General features: G+C 45.9%; 1 protein-coding gene across 6 annotated transcripts in view; it reads left to right on the forward strand.

Annotated features, from left to right (window-relative positions):
• The first annotated feature begins 6,810 nt into the window (after window positions 1-6,810).
• The window catches only part of MTMR3 (myotubularin related protein 3), a 103,675-nt gene continuing 86,302 nt past the window's right edge, over window positions 6,811-24,183 (forward strand). For 3 of the 6 annotated variants that reach the window (XM_058656841.1, XM_058656845.1, XM_058656843.1), the window contains exon 1: window positions 6,811-7,058. The gene's annotated coding sequence lies outside the window, so the exon portion shown is untranslated. Of the gene's footprint in view, window positions 7,059-23,917; window positions 23,942-24,183 lie in introns of those variants that run through there. The other 3 variants (XM_058656844.1, XM_058656846.1, XM_058656842.1) reach the window with 2 other exon arrangements.

The following is a 24,183-nucleotide window of genomic DNA, read 5'->3' on the forward strand; positions in this document are numbered from 1 at the left end:
TGCATCCCATGAATCAGTCCCTTTTGGTTAGGGTCAGTGATCCCTTTAGTGCTCTGTTGAATTCTGTTGGTGAATATTTTGTTCAGGATTCCATTATTTCGGGGGCTGGCGCCATGCATAGTAGACTAAGCTTCCATCTTTGTCCCCCATGTGGGAGACTTAGAAGGGGCTCCTGACTTCTGGTTTTGGATTGGCTCAACTCTGGCCATTGTGACTATTTTCTAAAACAAAAATTTTGTGAGAAGAATGGTGCTGTTTTACATTTGCAAGTCTCGTGAAGTTTGTGTTAGTAATTTGGCACTCCTGTCTGCTTCTGTATTTAGGTAGTGACAAGTTTTTTGGGGTTGAGGAACATGAAGAAAATCCACTTTAAAAAAAAAAAGATCTGGGATGGGAGGGAGGCTGGATAGGGGCTTTTCCCTTTGTTTTTTCCCCTGACCCCAGATACAGGAAAAAAAGATGATATTAGTGTGGAAACAATGGTATTACGCACTTTCCTGTAACCCTTGACCCTTTGTGCCCTAAGCAACTAAGTAAGATTAATAAAAAAGAAAAAAAAAAGAAAGCAAATCCACTTCATATAACAATTCATATAACTATGAATTCTGTCTCAATATTATACCAAATTTTGACAGGTGAAAATTTCTTAAAGTTTAGTTGCATAAATTAACATCACTAATTTTTCATATTGCATTACACTAAAAGTTTTTGGTTTTATGCTTTGAACAGATGCTTTATTCATGTATGATTTAGTAACATGATCGATCATTTGGAAAATACTGGTCCGCAGAGTTACACAGTTCTTTCAAATGTTGGCAATTTATGTAACATGATATAAAAAACTCACTTTGGCTAATATTATCAACCATCTTGTAAGAAAAGTTTACATATTGGGAAGTTGTTAAGCTTATAGCAGTACATTCAAGATTTCTAAAATTAAGTTATTAGAAAAGCATTTTTAAAGATTTATTTGAAATTCAGAGCTACAGATACAAAAAGAGAAAGAGAGAGAGAATGGGGGAGAGAGATCTTTCATCTGCCGGTTCACTCCCCAGATGGCCACAATGGCCAGTGATGGACCAGGCTGATGCAGGAACCAGGAGTTTCATCTAGGTCTCCACGTGGGTATAGATTCCCAAGACCTTGGATCATCCCCTGCTTCTTTCGCAGGAATGGGCTAGGGTAGGTAAAGAGCCTGAGGTTGGTGAAAGTGTTGAAGCTGGAAACCCGGAATGCCCATCCATGCATTTTGGTGGCAGGTAGTTGGCAGGAATTGAATCACCTGCTGTTCCCACTGTTATGTTCCCTACCAGGTTCTGCATCGGCTGGAAGGCAGAACAAGGAAGTGGGAATCAAACCTAGGTACTTGTATGGAGAACTCAGACATTTAACCCCCAAGCTAAATGCCTGTCATCTGCCCCAAGATACATAATGAAACTTAATTAAAATTTGAAACAAATACTGTTACCTTTGTGCTTGAAGTGACAGATTTACTTTATAGGTTTTGAGAAAATGTCTGCCAAATATTTTAAGCTAAATAACTGTGGTTCGTAAGTTGATCATTTTTTTCTGGTAAAAGTAATATTCTCTTAAAAACAAACAAACAAACCCAAATAAACCAAGGAGCCACTTCACCTGCTGGACCAGGCTGAAGCCAAGAGCTCAGATCTCCCACATGGGTCTCAGGGACTCAAGACCTTGAACCCTCACCTAATGCCTTCCAGGGTGTGCATCAGCAGGAAGCTGATATTGAAAGTGGAACCAAGGGGGCCGGTTCAACTGGCTAACTCTCCACCCGGTGGTGCCTGCATTGTGTAAGGCACCAGTTCATGTCCCAGCAGCTCTACTTCTGATCCTGCTCCCTGCTTATGTTCTGGGAAAGCAGCAGAGGATGGCTCAAGTCCTTAGGTCCCTGCACCCATATGGAAGACCTGGAGGAGGCTTCTGGCTGCTGGCTTCAGATAAGCTTGACTGAGATCATGGTCATTGCAGCCATCTGGGGAGTGAACCAGTGGATCTTCTCTCTATTTCTCCTTCTCTCTATTAAGTATGCATTTCAAATAAAAATAAATGAGTCTTTTAAAAAGAAAGTGGAATCAGGTTGGAGGTGGCGGGGAGAGCGTGATGGCTCAATTGACTAATCCTTAGCTTGTAAGTGTTGGCATCCCGGCAGCTCCACTTCTCTTCCAGCTCCCTGCTTGTGGCCTGGGAAAGCAGCAGAGGACGGCCCATAGCCTTGGGACACTCACCTGCATGGGCAATCCAGAGGAAGGCCCTGACTCCTGGCCTCAGATCAGCTCAGCCCTGGCCGTTGAGGCCATTTGAAGAATGAACCAGCTGATGGAAGATCTTTCTCTTTGCCTCTCCTCTCTCAGGTAAATCTGCATTTCCTATAAAAATAAATAAATCTTAAAAAAAAAGAACAAAAAAGGTAAAGAAGAAGAAAAGTGGCAGGCATCAAGACTTAAACTCAGCCTCCAATCTGAGGCACAGGCTTATATGCAAGGCCACTCTTGAGTGAAAATGGCATTTGTTCCCTGCCTTTGTGTGCTGAGAGAGAATACAATGGCTACCAGCACCACTGCCTTGATTTGTGATGAATTGCCAGCAGTTTTATCACCATTGATTCTTTGTTTTTCAACACTAGGGTCAAAGTGAACCCGGTAAAGAAACTGAAGGAGGTGAGCATTGTGTGAGTCTTGGGATAACACCCCCCACCTCAGCGCTCATTGACCCAGATGACTTCTCTCTTGCCAATAGCAGGGACCTAGTGTTGGGAAGTCTGCTTTTTTTTTTTTTTTGCAGTGCTGGGGGATCCTAAGTGAGGAGTGATCCCAACATCCCATCTCGAACCTGGTGCCACTTCCTGCTTCTCCCTCCCCATAGCTCCTGAAATTCCTGCGGTTTGGGTTATCCACCCATCAGAGGTAACTTGGCCTTACCTGAGAATCCCACCCCCAATCTCCCCGGTCCCTTCCCTAGTCCCCACCCACTACCTGTGGCTTGGACAATCTTGTCACCAGTCCCTGGGGCCAGCCCACAGCCCCTCCTTTCTTCTTCCCCCTCAATATCCCCTTCCATTTTTACCTCTCTCCCTCATCCTTCATCTTGTCCCCTTCCCCTGCCCTGGCAGCCCTCATCCTGCCACCACGGCAGGAACTATTTCCTTTCCTGTTCTCCTCCCACCACCCTACTCCGGTTCCTACCCTGTTGAAATAAAGAACCTCCTAATAGCTCATCGCGTCTGGGATTTTGGCTTGCGGTAAACTTATGCTGAAAAGCGGACTTGACTGCGGGAATTAACTGTGCGTAAGGACTTTAAAAACCTAACACCCTAGCCACCCAGGGTCCATGCATGGCTTCGGGAAGCTCCCCACTGCATCAGCTAATTTTTCCTTTTGTCTTAGCTGACTGCGGAGGCCCCAAGCAGCTGGATGAACACATTTCAGCTTCTGAGAGGTAGCAGTGGGGGAGTGTCCAGTAAGGTTATCAGGAGAAAGAGGAAGGGCAGGTGAGTACAGGGGAGCCCTCCCGTGAAAAACAGGACAGAAGCAGCAGCCCCAGAGGAGCCTAGGCTGCGTTCCTCTCTCTTTGGCTCAGCCCCAGAGTGAGGGCTTTGCGTTCAGCCCAAAGGATCAGGTCCAAACCCAGAACCTCAGAATCCTACACTTCTCTGTGAGGTAAACAGGGTGACGAGTGTGAGGAGTGATTCCAACATCCCATTTTGGACCTGACACCACTTCCTGCTTCCCCTTCCCAAGGTTCGCAAAATTCACCGTTCTAGTTATCCACCAATGAGATGTAAATTCATGTCATATTACCTGAGAATCCCACCCACCAATCTCTTAGGCCCCTCCCCTAATCCCGCCCACATACCAATCACCTGCAATAGTTTCAGTTATCAATCCCTTGGGGCCCACCCACAGCCCCCCCACTTATTCCCCCACGTTCCCCACACCTTCCAGGCTCACTTGGGTTGTATAAAAGGAGCCTCCACGGGTACCCCTTTTCCCTTGCTCTCCTCCCTCCCCCATCCCGCTCCATCTTGCCCCCATCCCCTGCCCTGGCAGCCCCCCATCCTACCACCATACTGGGAGACGTTTCCTTTTCTGTTCTCCCCCCCACCCTTCCACCCCAACTTCCGTTCCTATCCTGCTGGAGTAAAGGACCTCCTAAGCACCTTGCTGCATCTGGCAGTTTGGTTTACGGTAAACTTGTCCGTGAAAAGGCTGTGGGAATTACCTGAGCGTAATTACCTGCACTTTAAGTGCACCTAAAAACTAACAATGAGTGCGACCATAGGGGGCAATGAGCAAACTGCAGCCTAGAAAAGCGCAGTGGGGAACAGGTTTTTGGAGACACCAAGGTCCAAATTTAGACACAGCCCGTGTTAAGCGGCCTCTTAGACTTCCACCAGCATCCCGTTTGAGCGCCAGCTGGAATCTTGCTTGCTCTGGCTTCTTGATCAGCTTCCTGCTGGTCTGCCTGGGAAGACCCTGGCCACCGACACGGAAGTGCAGATGCAGTTCCAGGCTTCTGCTTCAGCCTAGGCTCGCCCTGGCTATTGTAGCCATCTCTGTCTCTCTCTGTCACTCTTCCTGTCAAATGAAAAATTTAAAAAAGCTTAATTTTATTTGAAGGCAGAGTGAGAGAGAGAGAGGAATAGAGATCTATGTTCTGGTTCATTCCTCAAATTGTTGCAATGGCCATGGTTGGGCCAGGTTGAAGCCAGGCGTCTGGAATTCCATCTGCCTTTCCATAAAGATGGTAGGGGCTGTAGGCTTCTCTCTGTTTCTCTCTCAGCTTTATTTATTTGAAAGACAGACACAGAGATACTTTCCATCTGTTGGTTTATGCCCCAAAGGGCTACAACAGCTGGAGCTGAGCCAAGCTGAATCCAGGAGTCAGGAACTCTTTTGGGGCCTCCCATTGGGTGAGTGGGGGCTCCAGCTGATACGCGGGATGTGGGAGTTGCAAGCAGTGGCTTAACCAGCCTGCACCGCAGTGCTGTCTCCTCCATCAAGGCTTTGGTCGTATAATGGTGGAGACAGGACTGTGACATAAAAGGTGCAAAGTTGAGGTGAAAGTAGACCAGAAACGGCTGTTAAGAGGTCACCACTGAGCTTCAAATTTAGCCATGACCTTCTCGGAAGTCGAGGTGAAGCTGGTTAATGAGTGAGTCAGGAGGACTCTCTCATTTCTCTGGGTGTGAAGACCTGCCTAACTTTGAATGCCTAACGTGAGTTCTTACTTGAGACTTTATATTTCAGATGACTGGGTTGTTGTCAGCTGCGTTCGGGTTGGAATTTCACTTTAGTAGCTGCTGTTTATTTGGGGCTTTCCTTTCTCCATCTGCATAGCATCTGTCTGTGATCATGGAGAAGATTGAATTAGATGTATTTATTAATCACGGCAGTTGAGGGCTGGCATTGTGATACTGTGGGGTTAAGCCACTGCAGCTCATATCAGAGTGGCAAGTGGAAGTTTTGGCTGTTCCAAATCTGATCCAGCTCCCTGTGGATGCACCTGGGAGGCATATGATGGTCCAAGCGCTTGGGCCCCTGTCAGCTACGCGCGAGACCTGGATGGAGTTCCTGGCTCCTGGCTTCAGATTGTTGTAGATCGTTGTGGAGTGAACCAGAAAATGGAAGAGCTCTCTCTGTATCTTGGTCTTTGTCCCCATGTCTCCTGCTTTCTGTCATTGAGCCTCTCCAATAAATAAATAAATTCTAAAATAATTACAGAAAATAATCTGACTACCTGCTACTGGTTTTGCATAGTCTGGGTGCCCTAAGGTGTGGTGACTGATGAAACCAACAAGATCCTTATTTTTTTTTTAATATAAAAAGATTTATGGGTCTGGCATGATAGTGTAGTGGTTAAAGTCCTTGCCTTGCACGCACCAGGATCCCATATGGTCGCTAGTTTTAATCCCTGCGGCTCTGCTTCCCATCCAGCTCCCTGCTTGTGGCCTGGGAAAGCAGTCGAGGCTGGCCCAAAGCCTTGGGATCCTGCACCTGTGTGGGAGACCTGGAGGAAGTTCCTGGCTTCTGGCTTTGGATCAGCACAGCGCCGGCTGTTGTGCTCACTTGGGGAGTGAATCAGCTGACGGAAGATCTTCCTCTGTGACTCTCCTCTGTATATCTGGCTTTGCAATAAAAATAAAAGAAAATCTTTAAAAAATAATCAAAACAGTACAGCAAATATGGGGATGGATTTTCTTGGGTTTGTTGAATGGAGAATAGAGTCCACAGTATATTGTGGCAGTGCAATTCACAGATGGCTCTGTAAAGGCCAAAGGTAAGGCAGCCATGGAATGTAGAATTCTTGTACAGGTTAGCCTGGGTGGTTTAGAATTCTTTTTTGTTGGAGAACTCTCTTGCCCCCACCCCCTCCCGAGCTTTTGATTTGGCGCTGAGATTGAGACTGTGTGATAGTTATAACTGCAGTACATCGGACTCACAGTCATCGTAGTGAATGAGTTTTATTCTGATCACAACTGCAGATGAAATATACCACAATGGTTCTTTTTTTTTTTTTTTTTACCGGTAAGTAGACTGAGCTGATGATGTCTCTAGCCTATAGGGCTCCAGCCCAGAGTTAGGCAAAGATGCCTTCTTCAGAAATCTGTAGGACCATCTTTGGTTTTCTTTCTCCTGATTCGTTCGTGGCCTATTCCCACTCTGTGCACCCAGTCTGTATTACTCAGTTGAGCCTCTCCCTCCGAGAGATTTCCGCCAGCCTGCAGCCCCGCCCACGACCAGGGGCGTGGCCTATGTCACTGGCCCCGCCCCCTGCGCCCCCCACTTTTTCCTCCGGCTGAATGCCCGAGCCTGCGCGCGCGCTCGCGCGCTCCCGCTCGCAGCCGGGCTCGGTGTCGGGAGCGCGCTCTGTGTGGCCGCTGCCGCCATGTTGTTGTGGTTGTGAGAAGGCGGCGGCGGAGGAGCGGCCGGACTAGACGCTCCTGCGGCCCAGGCGCTGCCCTCCGTGGCCCCAAGGCTGGGAGCCTCGTGGGGGTGCTGGTGGCAGAGGCGGGCCTCGCCATGATCTGCCGTCCGGTAAGAAGCCCACCCTTGGTCTGCCCGCCGTATGAGGAGGAACTGGAGGAGGGGCCCGTGTCGTCGGCCCCGACGCGACGCCTGTCACCCCCTCGGAGGAGGCGGCGGCGGCCGTGCTGGGCCCGGGGAGGGACGGCCGGGGAGGCCAGCAGCACCACCGTCCCCCGGGAGCTCCCGGAATGGGCACGGGGGTGTGGGAACGGCAAGGGGCCCCGACCCCAGCACGGAGGAGGCGGGGTCCGGGGCTCGGATGGCCTTCGTAGACCTGGTGCAGATCAGCCCCCCAGGGGTGAAGTTCTGTCCCCCTTTGACTGGGGAAATATCGGGGTGTGTGTGTGTGTCCCCTCGGACCGGGGCTGGCTCTGTGGGATGTCCACCGGGACGAGAAGGCTGGTGGAGGTCGGGGGCCATTGGAGCTCCGCGGGCGAGCCGTGCGGGCCCGGCCAGGACTTGTGGGAAGGAGGAGTGGCCGCCTGACTGGGCAGCCCGGGCATCCTCCCGACCTGGCACAGTCGTTGTTGGGTGGGAAGGCTGCTGGCTTTCGGGGGGGGGCGGTTGAAGGAGCTTTGGGGACACGGGTCTGTCCCAACAGTTCCGCGGTGTAAAGATTACAGTGTTATTTCTTGGGTTAGGCATTGTGCACCTCACGGCCCAGAAATGGATATTATTATTGGCTGGACATTGGGCTGGGAAACTTAATGTCAAAACGAGGGTGGGGGGGGTAGATTTTGATGGTCACTGGAATAGGCTCCTCTCGTGTGTCTGATAATCCTCCTGCCGAATTAGGACTGTATGGTGGAATTCATCATGGACTGATTTTTTTCACTTCTGTGAAATATCGATGTGTTCGGATCGAGGCCTACGTTCTTGATTATTGTAGTTTCTGGACATTGGCTTTGTTATCAGACATCCGTGTTGATTATCATTATTGTTTATTATCAGTATCACTTTCAAAAGTGCATATACTTGGAGTTCAGTTTAGTTTCTTCCATGTGAATGATGCTGCCGGTGGAGGCCTGGGTTGCATTGCAGAAGATCTTATTTTTGTGTGAAATGTTTGTGATTTATTCGGAAAGAAGTCATGGGGATCTCCCCGTGTTTCATAGTCAGGGCTGTTGGGCCGGAGACACGATCCCTGTTGCGTTAGTGATCCCACTGCTTTGCAGGACACCAACTAAGGTGTGTTGGTGGCACACGGAAGGTGTTCCCTTCTCGGGCCTGCGGCTTGGGTTGATAGAAGAGCATACAGAAGGATTTTTTTTTTTTTTAGTAAACCCAGTACAGTGTATGATGTTAAACTGCTTTGGAGGGTTCTAGAATTGTAGACACGCGAAGTCCTCTTTCAGCTCTGATTACTTCCCTCACTTTGAAGTGACCCAGAGTGGCCAGCACCTTGGGGACAGCCCGCCTTGTAGTTACTGGCAAGCCAAAGAAGGACCCAAGTTTCTTGGCTTTATACCAGGTTCTTCAGTGGTTACCTGAAAGGCTTCTCTCTCTCTCTTTTTTTTAAGATTTATTTTTTTTAAATTACAAAGTCAGATATACAGAGAGGAGGAGAGACAGAGAGGAAGATCTTCCATCTGATAATTCATTCCCCAAGTGATCGCAATGGCTGGTGCTGTGCCGATCTGAAGCCAGGAGCCAGGAATCTCTTCCAGGTCTCTCATGCAGGTGCAGGATCCCAAGGCTTTGGGCCATCCTCGATTGCTTTCCCAGGCCACAAGCAGGGAGCTGGATGGGAAGTGGAGCTGCCGGGATTAGAACCGGCACCCACATGGGATCCTGGGGCGTTCAAGGCGAGGACTTTAGCTGCTAGGCCATGGTGCTGGGCCCGAAAGGCTTCTCTTTAGAAAGAGTATGAGGGCCCGGCGACGTGGCCTAGCGGCTAAAGTCCTCTCTTCTAATCCCAGCAGCTCCACTTCCCATCCAGCTCCCTGCTTGTGGCCTAGGAAAGCAGTCCAGGACGGCCCAAAGCTTTGGGACCCTGCATCCATGTGGGAGACCCGGAAGAGGCTCCTGGTTCCCGGCTTTGGATCGGCGCAGCACTGGCCGTTGCGCTCACTTGGGGAGTGAATCATCGGATGGAAGATCTTCCACTCTGTCTCTCCTCCTCTATGTACATCTTTGTAATGAAAATTAATAAGTCTTTAGAAAGAGTATGAACTGCCTGAAATGCTGATTACTGGGCCTCATGCAGGATGTGGTGGCACCTGGTGTTCCATCCTTACCAAGCTCCACACAGGTCTGCTTCAGGTTGAATATTCTGAAGTATTCCCATACTCTCTGACTTGGTCTAAGTCGCCACCTGCAGTGCAGCATGTGGGTGCCAGAAGTTGTGGCTCCTCCACTTCCTATCCCTCTCCTGGCTAAAATGCCTGGGAAAGCTGTGGAAGATGGCCCAGGTGCTTGGGCCCTGACGCAGTCACATGGGAGACCGGAAGAAGCTCTACCTTCTGACTTCTCTCTGGCCAAGCGCCTGCCATGGCAGCTGTTTGGGGAGTAAACCAGTGGTTGGAAGATTTCTTTCTCCTTTTGTCTCTGTGAAATGCTGCCTTTCCAAAAAAAAAAAAAAAAAAAAAAAGAAAGAAAGAAAGAAAAGAAAAAGTGCCTGGTGATCCACCCTTTAAAAGTTCTGTGAATGATTGTGGTCCACTGGGAATGTGGATTTCTGTCTTAGGGTGAATATTCCAAAGAATTTCCATTCACAAAATGATGTCAGAGAGTGTTTTTAATGGTGTATGGAGCTTTAAGAGCTTGAGTGGTAGTGGGGCAGAAGCCGAGAAACTGAAAACTGCTAATTGAACATCTTTTAAAATACAGTGAATTTGTCAGGAAAAAGTGTTGGCAAATGTTACTTATGCACAAGTTGTTAGGAACACATTTGATAAAATCAGATGCTGCTCACCTATGCGCCTTATGTGGACCAGATCAGGGAAGAGCCAGAATAGGCAGACTATTTCTACTGGTGCTAACAAAACTAGAGGGAGGGAGAGCTGTTGGGGCTTAACCATAGCAGAAGCTGACACTAGGGGCTAATACAGTCAAGCTCAACCACAGGGCCACCTGGAGAGAGCATAATCCCGGAGTGAGAGAGACTTGGGAGGAAAATCGTGGGCTCCTCCCTCTTGGGTCATCACTCCCATGGGAGGGCACAAAATAACTAGGACAGGGGCTGGGGTGGCCAGACAGAGAGACATTCAACAACATCTGTGAGGGCTGGATAGTTGAGCTGGTTGGATGGAACTAAGCTCCAATACCCTTCGACATTTATGAGAGCCAAGTGGGATATGGGGCCGACTGAACTGGTCTGCTATACATTCTGGCAAACCAGGGTAGGGGCGGGCCTGGCGGGGGTTATTGGGGGTTGCTCTGACTGGGTTGCGGCTCCCACTGGTTTGTGTGATGGCTGAGTATGTGATGGGCAGAACCAGGATGGACTGCAACAGCCGTTGGTTCCAGTGGAAGTCGGGGCGGAAGACGGAACCAACCCAGCAATTGCAACCACCAGCTGACTGGGCAGATGGACTGTGCCAGGTTCTGTACTTGCTAGTAAATATAGGAATCTGGTCTGGGAACACCTCAAAGTTTCTTTGGGGATCCCCTTAATTGAAATGCCGGACTCAGAACCCTAACCAAGAAAAGACGGAAAATAGAACAGGTCAGTCAACCATCACAGCTATATGTTGGCAGTGAAACACTGGACAAAGGGAGACTCTGTGATGGACTATGTCAATCAGTAGATTCTTCAGCAGCCTCATCGTGCCTGGAGTGGCAATGGACAGCAATGCATAACTGGTGAACTACCGAGCAAGGATCTCAGAGCGTGCCCTACGTCCGGGACCTGGGGTGTGGGTGGGAGAATGGGTGGGGCTTCTCCTCAATATTCCCTTTAGCCCTTGTAACTTTTACCCTAATCATCAATGTAAAGATTGCCTAAATTAAAAAAAAAAATCAGATGCTGCTTAACCAGCGTTGTATCCACAGATACTTGAAAGAACCTGGAGGAAAGACGCTGAGTTAGGGAGGCAGCATGCTCTTGGCTCTTCTGCAGTAGCCAGACTCAGTTTGTGTTGGTGCCCTGATGTCCCCAGTGCCAAACAACATAGTCCATGTGCTCAGATTTTTTTTTTTGAAGAAATGAATATTATTGACATGGGAAAAGGAATAGTGACAAAGCTTGTTATTTGTGTTGGTAAAAGCTTCTTAATGTCTCGTGTTGGATTGAAGAGTGTGAGTCTTCCCAATATCCCAATGTTAGAGTTGTTCACAGTTGGCAGTCATAGCTGCTGCTACTACACTATCCGACTCAGGATTCTAGTGAACTGGAGTGTAGGGTGGGTGTGTTAGCAGTCACTTGTGCCCAACATTGTGAATTGGGAAGGGTTATTGTGGCTTGTGAAAAGTTCTGAAAATTTGCCCCAGACTGGGAGGAGTGTTCGGTCAGTTAAAAAAAAAATCCTCTGAAGTCATGCTTAGCACTTTCTGTGGTGAAGTGGAATGCTGAGTTAACCTCAGGAAGTATTCTTGTTTCAGAAGGGCGTGGTAGTTGGTGCAGGTTTAGAAGAGGTGGAGGAAGGTGGTATAGTTGTGTAAGGTGAAGTGGTTTGGTCAATATCCTGTCAAATCCTGGAGTAATATTTTTAGAGAGATGCATCCAGCTGTTCACTGCAGGAACTGGAGGCCCTGTTTGTGCTCCCTGATGTCCCCAGTGCTTAGTAGCACAGTTCTCAACATATTCCATCCTCTATTTTGATTTGTTCCTGCCTTTCAAATACATAGAAGAGAGAAGCAGAGGGGGAGAACAGAGAATGAATCTTTGCCTGTTGGTTCATGCACCAGAAGGCTGCAGTGAGCGTCGTCAGCTCAGTATTTGGACCATCCTCTGCTGCTTCACCAGGCAGGTTAGCAGGAAGCTGGATCAGAAGCAGAGCAGCCAAGATTGAACTGGTACTTCAGTATGGGATGCTGCCATTGAAAGCTGTTAGCTTAACCGGCTGATCCATGCCAACTGCTCAGAGTAATTCTGAGCAAGTGAATATTAATGTAAAATAGCAAAAGCACAGTAATGATGACTGATGGCAGAGTTAGTTATTAAAAGCTACTTGATATTTGCATTGGATTACAAAACCAGTTTTCAGTCATTGTTGATAATTAATACTCCTCCAAGAAATTGTTTTCTAAAGACTGTCAGCGAACACTATCCTGTCTCCTAGTTTTTGAGTCTTAATGTTTATTTAAAGAAAGAGCACATTTTACTAACTGCAGAGCTAGCACAGAGCAATGGGAAGCTCTGGATTGGCAGACAGACCTAGATCCTAATTCCACCTAACTTTTCCAGGCTTCAGTGTCTTTATGTATACCATTGGGCCTGTACTTGATCTTTGGTAATTTCTATAGCCTGATTCTGAGACTTTAATAATTTCTAATGTTTAATAATTTGTAATGTTTAATAATTTCTAATGAGCCTATACTTGATCTTTGGTAATTTCTATAGCCTGATTCTGAGACTTTAATAATTGCTAATGTTATTTGTTATTCATCTCATTAGGTGAGATGAATTAGGTGAGATGATGAGGGCTGGTCATTTTGATTAAAAAAAAAATTTTTTTTTAGTCATCATCCAGAAGGGTTCTGAAATAGAGGGGATGTTGTAAGTATTATGCAGAAACAGTTTGCTGGTACTGTTGTAATGACTTGGTGTTGAAATCAGATTGAGTTTCACATAGAGAATTTAATAATTTAGTGTGAAGTCACAAAACTTAGAAAGGTTTAGGAGAAGTTTGGGCAGTTTATGTGGCTAGTTGTTCTTACAGACCCCCAGTTATGTAACTTTTTCTGGGGAATTAATATGTAATCTTAGACTCAGTGAAGCATTGATTTAAGTCAGTATGATTTAAGGCAGTTTATATTGTTTTGAACTACTACTATTAGTAATTTTCATTTGTTATTGCAATTTTTAGTCTTAATTTTATGATGCTAGTACTGACATGCTTGCATCTTCATTTTTGTACCTAGAAACTTAATATATCATTTAAGTTCATGTTTGTGTTAGCTGTTCAAAATGAAAATGATTACAGCATGAGAGCAGATAGAGCAGTAAGTCTTAGGTTCAAACCGAGCGCCCTGTTGGTTCTGACGAGTGCGTAACCCCAGTGACCTCCACATCCCTGCTAGGGGATTGGTAAATGACTTCATTGGTAAAAGAAGGAGCAGTCTTTCTTCTTATTCCTTAGGCTATCGGAGAGGATCAGATGGAATGATGTCTATGAAAAATCAATCTAGAAAGATAATAGAATGGTTTAAAATCCTATTACATTGGGGCCTGGCGGCGTGGCCTAGCGGCTAAAGTCCTGGCCTTGAACGCACCGGGATCCTATATGGGCGCCGGTTCTAATCCCGGCAGCTCCACTTCCCATTCAGCTCCCTGCTTGTGGCCTGGGAAGGCAGTTGAGGACGGCCCAATGCATTGGGATACTGCACCCGCGTGGGAGACCCGGAAGAGGTTCCAGGTTCCCGGCTTCGGATCGGCGCGCATCAGCCGGTTGCGGCTCACTTGGGGAGTGAATCATCGGACGGAAGATCTTCTTCTCTGTCTCTCCTCCTCTGTGTGTATCTGGCTGTAATAAAATGAATAAATCTCTAAAAAAAAAATCCTATTACATTGGGGGCTTGGGGATAGCGCTAAGCTTGGTCCCTGTGAGTGCAGAATGTGGTAATGTAATGACAGGCAGCAGGGAAGGTGGAAGGTTCCTGCCTGTGTGCTCCTGTTGGAGAAACCTTTCTCCACCCGTATCCTGTCAGTAGGACTGGTCGTGGTGTTGTAGGGGCTGCAGAGGGACTTGGCATTCTTTTTTGGGCCAAGGTCTATGTTTGGAGTGGACTTATTAAACTTAACTTTTCTTGAGGTTTATTTATTTTTATTGGAAAGGCAGATTCACAGAGAGAAAAGAGACAGAAAGATCTTCTATTTGCTGGTTCACTCCCCAATTGATCACAATGTCTGGAGCTGAGCCGATCTGGAACCAGGAGTCTCCTGGCTTCATGTGGTCTTCCACGTGGGTGCAGGGCCCCAAGGCTTTGGGCCATCCTCTACTGCTTTCCCAGGCTACAAGTAGGGAGCTGGAGGGGAAGCGGAGCAGCTGGGACATGAAACGGTGCCCGTCTGGGATCGCTGTGTGTGCAAGACGAGGACTTTAGCCACCAGGCCACCGTACCAGGTCCATAGACTTTGCTAAAATTTTACTGATTATCTTAAGTTAGAGCACTGGTATTTGTAGGGTTTTTAGTGTAAAGTTTTAGGGTTGTGTTTTCTAAATGACAAGTGACAGTGTTAGAATAGTGAAATCAGCATGTTTATTTATTTTTCTCAAAGGTAGAGCAAACCAGAGATGTGTCTTCAGTCTACTGGTTTACTCTCCAAAAAGCCACACTAGCCGGGTCTGGGCCAGTGTGGAGCCAGGATTCAGGAAGTGCTTGGTCTCCCAGGTGGGTGACAGGCACTTGGACCATTTTCTGCTGCCTTCCCATGGAACTGGATTGGAAGTAGAGTAGCTTGGACTTGAATTGGTAATTTTTTTTTTTTTTTAAGATTCATTCATTTTTTTTAAAGATTTATTTATTTTTATTACAAAGTCAGATATACAGAGAGAGGAGGAGAGACAGAGAAGAAGATCTTCCATCCGATGATTCACTCCCCAAGTGAGCCACAACGGGCCGGTGCGCGCTGATCCGATGCCGGGAGCCAGGAACCTCTTCCAGGTCTCCCACGTGGGTGCAGGGTCCCAAAGCTTTGGGCCGTCCTCCACTGTTTTCCCAGGCCACAAGCAGGGAGCTGGATGGGAAGTGGAGCTGCTGGGATTAGAACCGGCGCCCATATGGGATCCCGGCGCGTTCAAGGTGAGGACTTTAGCCGCTAGGCCACGCCGTGGGCCCGATTCATTCATTTTTTATTACAAAGTCAAATATACAGAGAGGAGGAGAGACAGAGAGGAAGATCTTCCATCCGATGATTCACTCCCCAAGTGAGCCACAACGGGCCAGTGCTGCGCTGCTCCGAAGCCGGGAACCAGAAACCTTCTCTGGGTCTCAGACGCGGGTGCAGGGTTCCAGAGCCTCAGGCCACAAGCAGGGAGCTGGATGGGAAGTGGAGCTGCGGGGACCAGAACCGGCGCCCACATGGGATCCTGGCGCATTCAAGGTGAGGACCCCAGCCGCTAGGCCAAGCCACCGGCCCTGAATTGGTACTTCTTAACCCGACACCAAACTTCTCTGATTTCACTTTGTGGATCTGAGTCTTATTTCTGTAGTAGCCTCATGCTTTTTGTAACGTATTACAGAAGAGGAGTGGCAATTCATTTAGTTCTTTGAAGTATTCATGTATTGAAAATCTGGCAAAATGTTAAGAAAGCTTTAAGTACAATGGCCAATCTGAATTTAACTTGGAAGAATTGGAATAACGACAGTTGGCTTGAAATAGGTTGTTTTTATTTCTTCCATGGATACCATTTTTCTATAAGATTAGCTAAACACATATTTGTTAAGTCTTTAGAGTGGTTTTATAAGCCACCTGGGGAAGCATTGCTTTGTTCTGGAGAGTTGGTATTGTGGCCCGTGGATTAAGCCGCCTGGTGTGATGTCAGCATGGCTTGTTGGAGGGCTTGGTTTGAGTCCGGACTGTTGTGTGCTTCTAGTTCAGCCTCCTGCTAATATGCCTGGGAGGCAGAAAATGATGTTTTAAAAACTTGGGATCCTGTGCTCTGATGGGAGACTGAGATGGAGGTCCTGGCTGTTGGCTCTGGCATGGACCATTCTTAGCTGTTGTGGGCATTTGGGGAGTAACTAGGGATGAAAGATCCTCTCTTTCACCCTGTTTTCCAAATAAATAAGTAAGTATTAAAAAAAAGTTTTGGAAATGATGAATTTCAATCTCAGGATGAAATTATCTGATTATGAAAACTTACTATGAATTCAATGCAAAAAATACCCACAAGATACCGATAATAAGTCTGAGTAGACATAATTTATAATCTTACCTGCCTGTAGTATTTTATGTTTTTTTTGAAGATTTATTTGTTTTTATTGATAAGTCAGATTTACAGAGAGAAGAGATTTTTCTGTTCACTGGTTCACTCCTCAAGTAGCTGCAATGGCCTGCGCTGAACTGATCCAAAGCCAGGAGATTCCTTCTGTCTCCCACGTGGGTTCAGGGTCCCAAGGCTTTGGACTGTCCTCAGCTACTTTCCCAGGCTGTAAGAAGGGAGCTGGATGGGAAGTGGAATGGTTGGGATACGAACGAGCGCTCATATGGGATCCTGGCACATGTAAGGCAAGTACTTTAGCCGCTAGGCCACTATGCTAGACCCAGTCTTTTTTTTTTCGTATATAGTATTTATTGAAACACTTTCCATATGTAGTTGTATTCCCTTAACAGGTGTTTATGTTCTGTAATAGGGATGAATCATAATTTACAATAATTTCTGGTAATAAATGGTAATTGCAAATTTTTATGTTAAAACAGTGTTGTTGGGCCTAGCCGTGGCCTAGTGGCTAAAGTCCTCTCCTTGCTCACATCAGGATCCCATATGGGCACTGGTTCTAATCCCGGCAGCCTCACTTCCCATCCAGCTCCCTGCTTGTGGCCTGGGAAATCAATTGAGGATGGCCCAAAGTCTTGGGATCCTGTACCCGTGTGGGAGAACCGGAAGAAGTTCCTGGCTCCTGGCTTTGGATCGGCGCAGCACTGGCCGTTGCGGTCACTTGGGGAGTGAATCATCGGATGAAAGATCTTCCTCTCTGTCTCTCCTCTCTGTATATCTGACTTTGCGATAAAAATATATCTTAAAAAAAAAAAAAAAAAAACAGTGTTGTCATGGAGTTAACGTAATTAATGCTAACATTAAAATAAATTCTTTTTTTAAAAAAGATTTATTTATTTTGTTGGAAATTGAGATATATATAGAGAGGAGGAGGAGACAGAGAGGAAGATCTTCCATCCGTTGATTCACTCCCCAAGTAGCTGCAACAGTCAGAGCTTAGCCAATCTGAAGTCAGGAACCTCTTCTGAGTCTCCCATGCAGGTGCAGGGTCCCAACGCCTTAGGGCTTCCTTGACTGCTTTCCCAGGCTACTAGCAGGGAACTGGATGGGAAGCAGGGCTGCCACAATTAGAACTGTCACCCCTATGGGATCCTGGCGTGTAAGGCGAGGACTTCAGCTGCTAGCTTACTGCACCGTGCCCAGGATAAATTCTTTTTATTTTATTTATTCTTTATTTTTTTATTGGGTCAGGGTAAGGGATAGGGTTGGGATTAGGGTTACAGTTAGGGTCAGGGTCAGGGTTAGCGGGATAAATTCTTAAAAGTGGGCTTTGGGATATGTGTATTTTAAAGTTTGATACACTTAAGATACCCTGTAGATGTATTAATCTCCTTTCACTAGCATAGTTGTGTCTGATTTCATATGTTGTTGCTAGTGACTTAGTATCTTCAGCTTTTCAGAATTTAAAAGTTTAGAGCAGGAGGCCAGGATTGTGGTATAACCAGTTGGGCTCCTGGCTGTGGCTCTCATATGGGCCTCCCATATGGGCAGCAGTGTGAGTCCGGCTGCTTCAGTTCCCATCCAGCTCCCTGGCTAGTGCTCCTGGGAAAGCAGCAGAAGATGGCCCAACTGTTTGGTCCACTGCCACTCATGTGGGAAACCTAAATGGAGTTCCAGGTTTTGGCTTCAGCGTGCTCCAACCCCAGCCTTTTGGCTGTTTGAAGGGTAAGCCAATGAATGGAGGATCTCTTTCTTGCTCTGTAATTCTGCCTTTTAAATAAATATTAATAAATAGGGCCCGGCGGCATGGCCTAGCGGCTAAGGTCCTCGCCTTGAACGCCCCGGGATCCCATATGGGCGCCGGTTCTAATCCCAGCAGCTCCACTTCCCATCCAGCTCCCTGCTTGTGGCCTGGGAAAGCGGTCGAGGACAGCCCAAAGCTTTGGGACCCTGCACCCATGTGGGAGACCCGGAAGAGGTTCCTGGCTCCTGGCTTCGGATCGCGCAGTACCGGCCGTTGTGGCTCACTTGGGGAGTGAATCATCGGATGGAAGATCTTCCTCTCTGTCTCTCCTCCTCTCTGTATATCTGACTTTCAATGAAAACAAATAAATCTTTTTTTAAACTACGATTTATTTAATATTTATTAATATATATATTTTTAAGATTTTATTATTATTGGAAAGCCGGATATACAGAGAGGAGGAGAGACAGAGAGGAAGATCTTCTGTCCAATGATTCACTGCCCAAGTAGGTACAATGGCCAGAGCTGAGCCGATCTGAAGTCAGGAGCCAGGAGCCTGTTCCTGGTCTCACACGGTGCAGGGTGCAAGGTCCCAAGGCTGTGGGACCATCCTCGACTGCTTTACAAGGCCACAAGCAGCGAGCTCGTTGGAAGAGTGGGGCTGCCGAGATTAGAACCAATGCCCCCATGGAATCTTGTGCGTTCAAGGCAATGACTCTAGCTACTAGGCTACTGTGCTGGGCCCTATTTTTCATTTTATTTTTTTTCTTTAAGATTTAATATTGAGCTGCTCGGATGATTGTTTTTTGGTATTTTACCAGTTTTTCAGATGGTCGAGTTCAGTTGGATTATGACCATTTAAAGTTTTCTTGCTCCTGAGAGTCATATCTCAATCAGTACAAATGTAAACATAGAAGCAGCAGTTTGATAATTTGTCATTGTCGGTCTGAATTTGAAAAAGGCAAACCAGGAGAGGTGAGAGTCTAAATGATTCATCTACTTCTTTTAGATATGGAGAAATGATACTGTGTAAAATATACATATATTTTTATTTTTTATTTTATGATACAGTTCCATAGGCTCTGGGATTTCCCTGAAAAAAAATATTTTTATAAATCTAAGATTTATGGAAATTAGTTTGGTTAAATACTTTTTTTTTAAGAGCTTGGATCTCAGAGACCGAGGGAGGGAATGAATAATTGCTACTTGCTTTTCTTTGCTTGCAGAGTACCACAATTAACCTGTCATGCTTAACTCCATTTGGAAGAGCCTAAGCCTATAATGTATAAAAAATGCTTTCTTTGAAACTGTCCACGATGACTCTTGGATGTAATGGCAATTTTTTTTTCTTACATTTGAGTAAGTCACTTCTGACGTGTGCGTCCTCCTTCCCCCAGTAAGACAAGAAATCAGGAACCAGTGTTCTCCGTGTTAGAACAGATGCGGCTCTTTTTCTTCCCACTGTAGGAACTTAATTTCAGTTACTTCATGCAGGTTGTTGTCAGAGAAAGAGAATATCAAAATGTTAGAGATGGTGACTGGGTAAGCAGTTTGACTGACTGTATTTTGCCAGCCAAAGTGAAGTGATTTGGAAGGCGATTACTGTGTTGCTGTAGATGGTGCTTTGAGTAAGACACCAGGTGTTCCTACCTGAGGTAGCATGATTTTTAAGCTTTCTCCTTTCTTCTTTCTTTCTTTTTTTTTTTTTTTTAAAGATTTATTTATTTTATTACAAAGTCAGATATACAGAGAGGAAGATCTTCTGTCCAATGATTCACTTCCCAAGTGACTACAGCGGATGGTCCTGTGTTGATCTGAAGCCAGGAGCCAGGAACCTCCTCCAGGTTTCCCATGCAGGTGCAGGGTCCCAAGGCTTTGGGCTGTCCTCGATTGCTTTTCCAGGCCACAAGCAGGGAGCTGGATGGGAAGTGGAGTTGCCAGGATTAGAGCTGGCGTCCATATGGGATCTCAGCATGTTGAAAGTGAGGACTTTAGCTGCTAGGCCACCGCGCCATGCCCATGTTGTACATTTTTAGTAGTTCCTAAATTTTCAAGTGACTAGGTTTTTTTTTGTTGTTGTTGATGTTGTTGTTTAAGATTGATTTATTTTTATTGGAAATGTAGGTTTACAGAGAGAAGGAGAGACAGAGAGAAAGATCTCCTGTCTGCTGGTTAACTTCCCAAATGGCCACAATGTTCGGAGCTGAGCTGATCCAAAAACAGTAGCCAGAAGCTTTCTGTGGGTCTTCCACTTGGTTACTGGGTCCCATGGCTTTGGCCCATCCCCCATTGTTATCCCAGGCCATAAATAGACAGCTGGATGGGAAGTGGAGCAGCTGGGTCATGAACTGGCACCTATATGGGATCCCAGCACTTGCAAAGGGAGGACCAGCCAAGTTTTTATTTTCATTTATGTATTTTTTTTTTTTTTTGTTCCACTAAGTATTAGAATAGTTGTAGGGACTGACATTGTGGTATAGTATCAGCGGATGGCCCAAAGTCTTGGGACCCTGCATCTACATGGGAGGCCTGGAGGAAGCTCCTGGCTCCTGGCTTTATTCTGGCCTAGTTGCATTCCAATGGTTTGGGGAGCGAGCCAGCAGATGGAAGATCTCTGTCTCCCCTTCTCTTGTAACTCTGGCTTTCAAAGAAAAATAAGTAAATCATAAAAAAAAAGATATGGTTATGTAGGTAGTTACGAAAGTATGAATAGCCAAGTGGAAAGTGTGTAAATAAACATGTTTGGGAAATACTTGAACACTACAGAGTTCCTTTTTGCTTGATTCCCCCAAGATGCTGGAGGCAGTTATTATTGGTAATCAAGTTTCGTGTAAACCAGATGAAACACATGTTGATTGAATGCGTTGTATTCTTTGTCCTTATGTAGTAAATTTTTGTTTTGCAGCAGTACCAGGCCACAAGAAATAGATGGACCATTCCGTTTGCCTTGGAAGAAAGATTGTGGATAGATTTTTAAAATGCACATTTTGAGATTTCCATTCTGACTGCAGAGACTGTGGTTTGGCATTTAGGGTTTGTTTCTTTTGTGTAGTCCAGAGTCTCAGTTTAAGCTTTTTATGATTGAAGTACTACGTGTACAAAGCTACTGAATTTGTCTTATCAGTATATATTTCTTCATAGTTAAATATTCAGAAAGCTGGATATTGTGTTTGGAACCAGGAGAAATTTACATTTTAACACTGTCACTTGGTAAAGGGATCTCCTTTGTAAAGTACCACTGTTTCTGGGTGTTTCCTTGTCAACCACAGGTATGTGGAGACGTCCCTTCTTTCCAGTAGTAGGGATTATATATTAGCAGTTGTTGGGGACAAGATTTTGCTGTTTTCTTTCCTGCAGTGTAGAATCCCAGGATAGGGTTACCAAAGTTAAAACCATGGACTGTGGAAGTAGCAACTATGAGTGAATTCAGCAATAGAAACAGAATTTTAGTTAGCTGTAGCAGTTGCATAGGCAGACCAGGCCCTATTCTCGCTCCCACTTCGCGTGTGTCAGGAGGTGTTTGAGGCTGCTTGTGGGCAGCTGAGCTGGTGGTCTGGTTGGATGTTGCACACTGGTGTGTGGTGAAGAGCTCCGCAGTGGTTCTGCTACTTACATGCTTTTGATCTTGGCATGTTCCTTAATTTTCCTGTGCTTTAGTTTTCTCAGTATTTTTTTTTTCTTTCCAAGATTTACTTATTCTCATTTGAAAGCTGAAGTTACAGAGGAAGGAGAGACAAAAAGATCTTCCATCTGCTGGTTCACTTTCCAAATGGCCGCAATGTCCAGAGCTGAGGTGACCTGAAGCCAGGAGCCAGGAACTTCTTCCAGGTCTCTCACATGGGTACAGGATCTCAAGGCGTTGGGCCGTCCTCTGCTGCTTTCCCAGGCCACAGGCAGGGAGCTGGATGGGAAGTGGAGCAGGGACAGGAACCAGCACCCATTTGAGTTGCTGATGCTACAATTTCCAAGCAGAGATTTTGCTTACTTCTTCACGGTGCCAACCCCAATGATTTTAAAATATACCTATACGTATAAAATCTACTCAAAATTATTAAGATATTTTGTGGGACCTCTTTGAGAGAACTTTTTGACATAATGCTACACAACTTCCTTGTATGAGTATCCCTTCTCTTAATCCAACATGTGACTTGTTTGTGTGTTTGTGTTTCCTTTCTCTGATACTTTGAGAGTTTTTAAAAAATCTTTTCTGAAATTTTATTTTCAAGATTTATTTAGTTTGATTGGAAAGTCAGATTTTCCTGAGAGAGGAGAGACAGAAATTCTCCGGGTGGCCACAACGGCCAGAGCTGAGCCTATCCAAACCTGGCGGCTGGAGCCTCTTCTAGGTCTCCCACGTGGCTGCAGGGTCCCAAAGCTCTGGGCCATCTTCCACTGCTCTCCCAGGACACAAGCAGAAAGCTTAAAGGGAACTGGAACAATGGAACACAAACTGGTGCCCATATGGGATCCCAGGGAATGCAAGGTGAGAATTTAGCCACCAGGCTACTGAGCTGGGCCCAAGGGAGTTTTTTTGTAAATGCAGTGTTTTGACCACTGTTCAACTTGGCAGAAATATGGTTTTGTAATAAACTCAACAAAAAACACATTGGCTGCAATCCCAAAGCTGACTCACCAAGGAGTAATGACAGACACTTTGAAGAGAATGACCTAGCCTGGGATCATATTTCAAAGGTTCATGCTATGATTACATCAGTGAAAGGCAGCCAAGAAATCAAGATGAGATCTTACTTGTACTTCTCGGGAGTAATGGTACATAGTTGGAAGGAACTTCCACAGCAAGTGCAGGTAAGATTATCCCCCTCAGTCATCTTATATATTTAGAGATTTGAGGGTTCAGAATGATAGACTGTTGGGGAACTGCAGGGGCACTTTTCTCCTCTGGGCCTGGATGAGAATAGCTTTATAGTGACCAAGGGTTAGTTCAGGAAGCGCAATGCCCTATCAGTTTTCTAGAGCTAAGGGAATATACTTAACTCAGTAGTAAGCACAAGTATCATGTTCATGTCAGACACTGTAGCTACTGTTTCAGACTTGAACAGACCGGGAGAAACCAGTGCATGACCACAGTCAGTTTAGTTCTGGGGTTCAGATACTTTGCCTTACTGGGAGTGCACATTTTAGGAGAAAAATAGTGTGAGAGGCGACTTGCTTCAGTACTGTGAAGTAGATCCTAATTCTGATGGCTTTTTATGGATTAGAGTTTGGCTGCTCCATTTCCAAATTGGGTTTTGTATCTGTAAGTTTTTCTCCATGGCAAATTCATCTTCCATAATCATTAGCCAAGTTCACTTAACTGTTGGCCTTGTGTGGAAATAGCATACCTTTTTCGTGTTGTTGAAAATTATTCCAGAGATAAGAACACACCTAAACTGTTGGAAAATATGTTTTAGAGATAAGGCCAGGGTGAATATTCCACCGTGATAGACTGACATATTTTAATATAGTACTTTCTATTTCTCAACAAAATGTTAAGCATAGTAGTGCTTCATTGTAGAATATTCTGGAGAATTCCTTTTGGCTGTTTGTTATATATACTCCCAAGCATAATATTTAAGAAAGAAAAGTTAATTTTCACATGCTGAAAAAAAATTTTTTTTTGAAGATTTTATTTTTTCGACCCTGCTCGATAACTTAGCGGCTAAAGTCCTTGCCTTGAACGTGCTGGGATCCCATATGGCCGCCAGTTCTAATCCTGGCAGCTCTGCTTCCCATCCAGCTCCCTGCTTGTGGCCTGGAAAAGCAGCAGAGGACGAACCAGGGCCTTGGTACCCTGCACCCGCGTGGGAGACCTAGAAGAAGCTCCTGGCTTCTAGCTTCAGATTGGCTCAGCTCCAGCAGTTGCAGGCGCCTGGGGAGTGAATCCTCGGATGGAAGATCTTCCTCTCTGTCTCTCCTCCTCTCTGTATATCTGCCTTTCCAATAAAAAAAATTAAAAAAAATAAAACAGATTTTATTTTTCTTTGAAAGACAGAGTTACAGAGAAGGAGACACAGAGAAGGTCATTCATCCACTAGATCACCCCCCAAATGCTCGCAGTCACCGGAGCTGGGCTGGTGAAGCCATGAACCTGGAGTTTCTTCCAAGTCTCCTACATGAGTACTGGGTACAGTCGTTTGAGCATCTTGTATTGCTTTCCTATACACATTAGAGAGCTGGATCAGAAGTGGAGCAGCTGAGATAGGAACTGGAATCTATATGGGATGCTGGCACCGGAGGCTGAGGTGTAACTTACTAAGCCATGGCACTGACCCCAAAGTGCTGACATTTAACGGGTTTTATCCAGAATGTGATTCTCAAGTATTGGAAGTTTCTACTTTAAGATATA

This window comes from Ochotona princeps, chromosome 29 (genome assembly GCF_030435755.1).
Source record: "Ochotona princeps isolate mOchPri1 chromosome 29, mOchPri1.hap1, whole genome shotgun sequence".
NCBI classification, from domain to species: domain Eukaryota; kingdom Metazoa; phylum Chordata; class Mammalia; order Lagomorpha; family Ochotonidae; genus Ochotona; species Ochotona princeps.